The sequence below is a fragment of the Sesamum indicum genome, linkage group LG6 (assembly GCF_000512975.1).
Source record: "Sesamum indicum cultivar Zhongzhi No. 13 linkage group LG6, S_indicum_v1.0, whole genome shotgun sequence".
Classification (NCBI taxonomy): domain Eukaryota; kingdom Viridiplantae; phylum Streptophyta; class Magnoliopsida; order Lamiales; family Pedaliaceae; genus Sesamum; species Sesamum indicum.
Window position 1 is genome coordinate 17,304,994 of NC_026150.1, and position 9,507 is coordinate 17,314,500.

The following is a 9,507-nucleotide window of genomic DNA, read 5'->3' on the forward strand; positions in this document are numbered from 1 at the left end:
CACTCGGGACTTGACTTTCCGTTATTTCTAAAGGTACATACTTGGCATTAATTACATAAAAGAGGGTCACTTCCTCAAAGGAAATTCTTTAGTTAGTATTTTTTTTTTCATTTTCTCTCTCTATATATAGATATATATTCCTCATATTGATATTTGAATTTCATGGAATAATTTTTTATATTAATTAATTATGTAAAAATTGATGGTTACCTCCCTAGATATATTGAGTGAGACAAATGCATTGCACATATAGGCATGGTATATATGTAAGTGTATGTTGAAAGAGAAGAAGTCAAATGGATTAAACATCATGAGAAAAATATGGTAGACCAAGTAATAAATGTTCAATAATAGATGTGCATAAAAGACAATACAATAGCAATCATATATATATATATATATATATATATTAAGAGGGCATTTTGACTAAATTTATCTAAATTATTATATAATATAAGATTCTATAGTTAGTATATATATAAGCTTGATCTTGTTGCCCATATCCGATTGTATATCATCTTATACAGTTTTTTTTTTCTTTTTAGGATTTAGTTTGTAATTTTTTAATTTCTTTATATATATATATATATATATATATATAAACTATCTGAAGACTCAAATGCAGTAATGATTTCTATTTCAGAAAAAAAAAATTAAATGAATTAGAAGCACTTAGATATTGCTTATTAAAGGGCATCTAAAAATGGTAGAATTTCATTGGCTTGAAGCAAATTATCCAATTAGTGCTTGAAAATGAAGTACTGTTTAATTCATCTTTTTCCATAACTAGTATATATATATATATATATGATGATGATTTTGTGGAATTATGTGTCATCCAGCAGTGGAACAATTACACATCCCATCCATATGACTAAAGAGATTTAAGTGTTGAACAACTTAACATTATTAGGATTGGACAAATTAAATCAATTGTACAACTTGAAGGACAAAGTGGGGTTTTATTGCCCCATGGCATTCACCAGAGGCCTAAATTAATTAACAAAAGGCATATATTAAAATTTGTCAATGGGATCTTGTTCAATTAATAAAGTTGAGGCTTCATCGTGAGTTTGAATTTTATAAATGTGGTTGTATATTTATTACTTTCGTAATAGTTGTTTATTTTAATTTAAATATATTTATTGATTTGAATTAATATTGATGTATATTGAAGCAACCTTGTTAATTTGAATGTACGTATTGAATTTTTGAGAAACTAATGTTTTTTCTCTAATAACTTAAGGTATTTTTAGTTTTGATCTCATTGATTGCGGAATTTTCACTTTTGGTCCCGTAGCTTCTAAAAAATTGCACTTTTGTCCTAATGTCATATTTCCGTAAGATAATCTAATTAACGAAAAATGCCACGTGTTAGTTAGGGCCTTTACTTGGTCCCGTCAGTTAGGAAATTCTCACTTTTGTGCTTTTAACTTAAAAAAATAAAGTAGCCCTTTGGTCGCATGCTATATAATGGAAAGATATGAGGCCAAATTAAAATTATTAGACTAAAAGTGAGAAATTTACAATTAATAGGATCAAGTGTGAAATTTTTAAACTACGGAACGAAAAATGCTATTTTGTATGAACCACATGAAAGCATAATTGAAAATTTAATTAATAATTGGAAGCTTCTGTTTAGTCACTTTTTGTAGCTAGCTTAGCTAGTTCATTGTTCCAAAATTTAATTGAAGAACAGTTAAATTAAATGTTATTTTTATTGATTAAGACTTTGATTAATAGTACTATGGGCTATAATTTAATTAATTAATTAGGTTTTAGCTGATGAAAGTAATTATTAATGATGTTGAGTGGAAGATAAAAGAGGATGAGAACAATGCATAGCACACAAAAATCCAACCTCTTTTAGCCTATGCCATATTAACTACACTAATCATTATTATTCTTAATTAAATATATATCAGTGAGAATTAATCTCCACTTAATGAACTTATTAAAAATTAATAACGTAGAATTAGGCATCCAATGACTTCTCCCAAACTCGTGTATGACGGATATAGTGACGTAAATTGCTACTGTTTGATCCATCCCAATATAAAAAAAGTTGTTAAAGCACGCTTTTTAGTTACGACCAAAACCTAATCTAATAAATGTAAAAAGCTATGTAGACACATCGCATATGTGTTTAATTTCTTGATCATAGTTATAATTAATAAGGATATTATTTTTAAAAGAAAAATTCTTAGCAAGTAATCATCACGCATGTGCCAAAACTCTATTAATGCCACACTACACACCCATAATTAATAATTAATAACTAGTCCTCCCTTATGTAATTTTGGATAATTAATGTTGAATATTATTATTAATTCAGTCTTTTAATTAGTAATAGAGAAGATTAACTAATTTTTATGATATTCCGAAATATAGTGAATCCCGTTATACCATACTATATATAAAATCAAACCCTACATTTCGAGTATTGGAATTTTTTTGGTTTTTTAGGAAAAAGAATTATGAGGATGATGATGATGATGATGATCATAATATGGACATGCATAGAAGATGTGATTGCATATAGCACGTTTCAAGCTAGCTAGTTTACACTACTTAAACTATATATATATATATATATATATATATGTATGGATTCAATTCAAATTTGTGGTATGTCCACCCCAACCCCACCTCGGCCCACCCCACCATGAAGATGTGATTGCATTATAGTAAGGCTGGTTTTAATTTTTTCATAATTATATCAAACTTGATTTGATTAAACGTGAATCAATCATATAAAAAATAATTGGTATAATTAATTTAATTTGACCAAACTTGATTTGAATAAAAATTTTTCCGCCGTATAAATATAGAGTGAATTAATTCCATCCAATTTTCCCAATAAAAATGTCATCATGAAACACATATATATATATCATGTATGCGAAATATCACCATATAAGCAATATATATATGGGGTGTAGTACTATATAGGCTCAGTTTTTGTTAACCCTCTCTCTCTCTCTCTTTCCATCTGTCTCTCTCCTTCTCTCACCAAATGTATATATTGATGAGTGAATGATCAATGAATGCTGATTGATCAGCCCCGTAGCCTTCGCTCCCACCTCCTATTCTCCCTCAGATTGAAACATAGATTCAATCACACTGAAAATAGGAAAAAAACAAAGAAAAAAAAGAAGAAGAAGAAAAAAAAACTTAAGTAGCAGTTACCATCTTCTTCTTCTTCTTCAGAATTAAGTGGATAAGAAGTTGGATTCTCATAATCCACTCCACTTCTTCAGCTCTCTCACTCCATCCATCTCTCCTCTTTTTAGATTAGATTAAGATTAGATTATACACACACATACACTTCTACTTATCCCTATAATCCCTCCGATTCTTTTTTTCTGCACGTTGTTGGTTTTTGACCATATGCTTCCCCGATTTTCTCTCCTATTCTGAATCTTTCAAGTATTTCTACTGCTACTACCACACTTCAAGATTCGCATCACTTAATTATACTACTACCTACGTACACTTACACACATATATACAATACATGCTCTTCTCTTCTCTTCTCTTTCTTTGAGGGTGTGTTTCATCTTTACTGATAGATTCTTGGTTACATATATAGTACTGATTAGAGCTGATTGAATAGATATTTATATATATATATATATATATATATATCATGGATGATTACTTAAGGGAAATACAGGGCAAAACTGCTCATGATCCCTACCGCAATATCAATTTCGGGACCTCATCATCCAAGCGCTGTGTTTGGGTTCCGGGCCCGGTGATCGTCGGCGCGGGGCCTTCCGGTCTTGCTGCCGCCGCTTGCTTGAAGGAGAAAGGGGTGCCATCTCTCATCATAGAGAGATCTAACTGCATCTTTATGGCCCAAACAGCAGTTCATTCAGTACTTGGAAGCCTACGCCAGGAGGTTCGAAATCCGGCCGGTTTTCAATCAGAGTGTGGTGAGCGCCGAGTACGATAAGAATCTTGGGTTGTGGAGGGTGAGAACTGCGGGCACGGCGGAGGGGGAGTACTTGTGCCGGTGGCTGATCGTGGCGACGGGGGAGAATGCGGAGGCGGTGGTGCCGTCGATAGAAGGGATGGAGGAGTTTGATGGGGATGTGGTTCATACGAGTAGGTATAAGAGTGGAGGTGTATATAAAGGGAAGAAAGTGCTGGTGGTTGGGTGTGGGAATTCGGGTATGGAGGTGTGTTTGGATCTCTGCAATCATAATGCTAGCCCTTCGCTTGTCGTCAGGGACACAGTAAGCATCCATCTTTACACCTTCCACTCTGTGTTTTTGCCATTTTCATTTACAGTTTCATTTCTCATACCAAATTTCTGTTGTTTGGTTTAATTACTTAATTAAATTATAAATTGGAAAATCAGTATATATATATATATATGTGCATGGGAATTAATAATTATATATACTATTTTTTGGATATAACTTCAAGCTTAAGCCAAAGTACTACATACGCTTTCTTGTCTTTTCTTAATTTCTAATTTCGATCTTTTTCCCTCTAATTATTTTTTTCTTCTTTTTTGGAAAAAGTAGAAATTAAAGAAGAAAACAGAAACCCTAATTATATAAAATTAAATTCCGATTTTGATTTACACAAACATGTTTATGGTTTGAATTTTATTTTAATGATAGTGGGATTTTGAAAAAGGGAATTATAGAAAGATGTGGTTTCTTTTCATACTGTTTATGAGTTGTGAGTAGTACAAGTTCCAAAGGGTTTTATAATAGTGAACCAAACATGTCTTGAGTAACATGATGATGATATGATGATGATGAGAGTTGTTTAGAGGTTGCAGAAAGGAACATATATCCCTAAGGTTTTCACTTTCTTGGGATACTCAAGCATGCGCAATACAAAAAAGGAACATCCAACCTTAAGATTATTAATTTTGTCTTATAATCATGATTAATTATTTTTTAAAAAAAGGGTTTTAGCTATGCTAGGTATATTTATATATGATGTTTTTGATTAATTGAAGTTGGTGATGAATGAATGGTTTTAATTTAGGTGCACATTCTACCACGAGAGATGCTGGGAACATCAACTTTCGGGCTGTCCATGTGGTTGCTCAAGTGGCTGCCCATGCGCCTTGTCGACCGGTTCTTGTTAGTTGTATCGCGGCTCCTGCTCGGCGACACTGGCCGGTTGGGGCTTGGCCGTCCCCATTTAGGTCCACTCGAGCTCAAGAATCTGTCCGGGAAAACTCCGGTATTGGACGTTGGAACCCTTGACAAGATCAAAAGTGGAGACATCAAGGTACCTTCTTACCTATTCCTACTTTGCTTTAACAATTGTCAAGCCTTTTTCATATACGTACGTACGAGTTTCTTGTGCATGTATCCCGTGATGATCATCCTTTATTCTTGTTATTAATCATTCATAAGAATAATTATTAGTTTTTCCATTTTCCAGTGTGACAAAAACCCACCGGTTTTGTCAAACAATTGATCATCACTGCAGTCATGATGATTAATAACTTTACCAGTTTAATTATTGAAAAAGATCAAATCGTTTTAATTGCTTGCCCTTTATATATAAATGTATAGGTACGGCCGGGAATCCAGAGACTAAGGCAACAATCAGTTGAATTTGTGGATGGAAGAAGAGAAAATTTTGATGCAATAATCCTAGCAACTGGTTACAAGAGCAATGTACCATGTTGGCTAAAGGTAATTATCATTAATGTTGTTCAATTTCTTGAATGCTATTATTTGCAAATTCAAAGTACATCGATCCAAGAAAGGAAAGGGCATGTTTGGCTGAATGTAATTTATATATATTAACCTTCAGGAAAGTGAGATGTTTTCTGAGAAAGATGGCCTCCCAAAAAGGGCATTTCCAAATGGTTGGAAAGGGGAATGTGGGCTCTATGCGGTGGGGTTCACCAAACGCGGCCTTCTTGGGGCATCCATGGATGCCAAGAACATTGCAGCTGACGTTCAGAGTTGGTGGAGGGCTGAAACAAAGCATCCCGATTTCACCCATTTCTTGCCCATATTTCATGCAGAAACACACAGACTGAGTCGACGAGACGACGCCGTTTCATCTGATTGATTAATTAAATTATTGTGGTAGCTAGCAAGTTTTTTGTCTTTTTTTTTTTTTTTCTTACATATATATATATATATATGTAGGATTTTTGACTTGAAACGTAACGGATCATTAATGGAGAATTTTTGGGAGGGGCACTAAAATTTTGGCACACATGGAAGAAGTGGAAATTCACATGAAGAAAACAGACGAGGGGAGGGTTTTTACGTGAAAAATGGCACTGGTGGTTAGGTTTTGTGTACATACATATTGTACATTGACATTTTTCTCTAATTTATTAATTAATTAGGGTACTAACCCGAATTGTCAGATGAAATTGTATATTTAATTTTAATTTTGTGCATAATAAATATAAATGTGTGGAAGTGATGAATTGAAAAGCATATATTATAATTAAGAGATGATGGTGAGAGGTGGAGGTGGGGGTGGGGGTGTGCACCAAAATTCCGTATGATGAGTAGCTGCTGCTGCTGCTCATTAATTAAAGACAATTCTTCAAATTTGGATGCTGAAATTATTACAATTCCAAGTAGTAGATATATAGGACCACTACCTACCTAGCTCCATCCATTTCATTAATAAAAACATATGTCCCAGAAAAATAAAAAATACCTACATTCTTTACTTTTAATTATTTATGTACATATATTAAATTCATTTGTTTAATGATTGCATACCAACTTATTATGTCTTTTTATGCATACCAAATTATATATTTGCCCATAAAATATCAAAGTGCTGCATATATATATATATATATATATAAATTAGTTAAGATTGGGGTATTATATATAATTAAGAGGCCGGTATTTTATTGAATTTATTCAAAATATCTTATAAGTTTTTATTACATCTTATACAATACTTAATTTTTTATTTTAAAAATAAGTTCTTATAATTTTGGAATAAATGAAGTATTAGAGCTTATAAAATGTTAGAGGAAAAATTGCAGTTTTATTCATTTAACTTAGAGAGGGTGGCATTTTTTATTCTATACGAATTGATTTTCGTATTCTGATCCTGTAACTTTATAATTTTGGCAATTTTAGTCCTTTCTCGAAAAAATTGGTTCGAGAATTGTATGTGACTCAATTAAATAGGAATTTTAATTAGTACTGCACTAAAAATGCCAACATCCCCTAAATTACCGGACTAAAACTTTTCAACTGAATTAGTTGGAAAATAATGAAAATTGCTAAAATTCTAAAGTTATAGGATTAAGTTACGAAATTAATTGGTACAAAACCAGAAATGTAGAGTATTTGGCATAATGAGCTTAACCAAACAGCTTGTAAAAGTTATGGAGGTGGGAAAAGGGAATTATTGGAATTGATCCAAATAGAGATAAGTATCATCCCATAGTCTATTAATTTAATTAATTAAGGGGCTTAAAATTAATCTTAATCCTTTCCCACTTCTAACCTACATTCTATGAATCACTACTACAAAACGTACTATATATATATGTGCCTAATTAATTAGTACTTGTAATTGCAAAAGTCGGGCACATTATTAATAGCTTTTTTAAATATAATCATTATCAATTTTTGCAATATATATATAAAAACAGACGTGTTTCTCCTTTTAGCTCTTCTATCTAATTGCTTTATCCTTCACTACTTGTTTTATTCTTCAATTTTATACTTTTCCCTAAGTAAAATATCCCACACGAATTAAATTAATTAACTTCCACGTCTCTTTTTTCGCTTAACCCTAAACAAAAATTAGGCATATAAACATTCTTCAAATATAGAAATTTCTTTGTAAAAAATAGAAAAGCCTCTGAATTAGAATTGTAGAGAAAACCCAAATAATAGAAAAAAGATTTCCCCTCCCTTTCGTTAAGATAATAATTATATTAATTAATTAATGATATATATATATATATATATATATTAAGGTAGCTAATTTCTTTAGTCGTAGGTAGTTGATTTCGGTATTAGAAGGACGACGATGCTAAGAGATGTCTCCTTTCGGCTAAACCCATCCCTTCCTCACCACTTAATGTGCTTAATTTCTTGCATGAATTTTAGTGGACAGGTGTAAGAAGAAGCGCAGTTTGGTTGTTTGGTTTGATGGGATAAATTTAAACGCTCATAATTTTTTATAATTTGATACGTGTTGGAGAAGAAAATACCATTGTGAGGGGCCTTCGTTCGTTGTTCAATTCTATCATTTTGATCACTGTCTGAGCGAATCTTTAGATTTGTTTATTTTTTTAATCAATTTTGCGTCTTTTTCCTATTTTCTGTAGTTATCTTTTTAGGCCTGATATATTTTTCGGTATTGCTACCGTGGTACGATATTTTTTGACGAGTCTGGTAAACGTTTGAGGTAGTCCAATTTTTAATTAGTTTTGGATGTATATGTGTTATCTATATTAAAATTAACGTCGTTTAAATAACTAATAGCTCTATCAAGAGATTCATTCATCAATAAATGATTTTTACTTTTGATCACAAGTTTCAAGAATATTAAAAACATGTTTTCATTATTTTTTATTTTGTCATTAAAATAAATCATACCACAAATTAAACACAGTGTTTTTATTATTAATTCTCGAAACATAATATATTTATGGATTATCTTTAGACTAATTAACCTTAGAGAAGATTAATTTTTTTTAAATAATAATAAGTTATTTAGTGGTGTGCAATTTTTTCTGTAAATAAAAAGATGAAGTAAGAATAATATAATTAATTAATTAATTAATTTGTTCGAGTAAGGGAACAAAAAGGCTGGGCAAGCCTATAAATGTTAATATATATTTAATTAAATAATTATGGTGTTCTAAGTTGGGCCTGCTTTGTTCTAGGCCCAATATAGGGGTTGGCAACTGGTAAGGTGGTGGTGGGTGGTCTATGCGGTGCGTGCTTTTGAGCCACATGCACAACTCGAAAGCACGCTTTTTACTTCCCAACACAAAAACGAGTACACTGCAATAGTGAAACAAGAACGTGCTCGCCTGCACTTGTGCACATGAAAAGAGTATAGTCTCATCTACTGCACCTCCTTTTTCTTTGGTGTTCTCGCCCCTTCCTGACTATGTGGAGAAAACTTATCAAAGGACAAACAAGTCATTTTCACAAGAAGATGACGAAAAAGAGATCGTATATTTTTAGAATTGTATAAATTTAATAAATCAGTCTTAGCAAAATAATAGCATCCATGTGTAGATAATTAATGGAGGGGTAAAAATAATTTTATACCCCCTCTCCCGCACATTAAATGCTTGAAGTAGTATAAATAACCTCAAAAATGTTGTGAAAGGAGAATTTCTAACACGAAGACTTGACACGTGTTAAAAGTGTGTTCAATTTGCTTGCTATCATCAACTTACTTTCCATCAACTTTGTCGTCATTTCTGGGAAACGAGGCCATATTTCCGTCCCAAATTTTTTATCTGGGAGCTAATGATGCAGATAAACGTCCTATATTATTACATGCCATTGA

General features: G+C 32.0%; 1 pseudogene; it reads left to right on the forward strand.

Annotated features, from left to right (window-relative positions):
- LOC105165064 lies at window positions 2,939-6,380 on the forward strand (annotated as a pseudogene).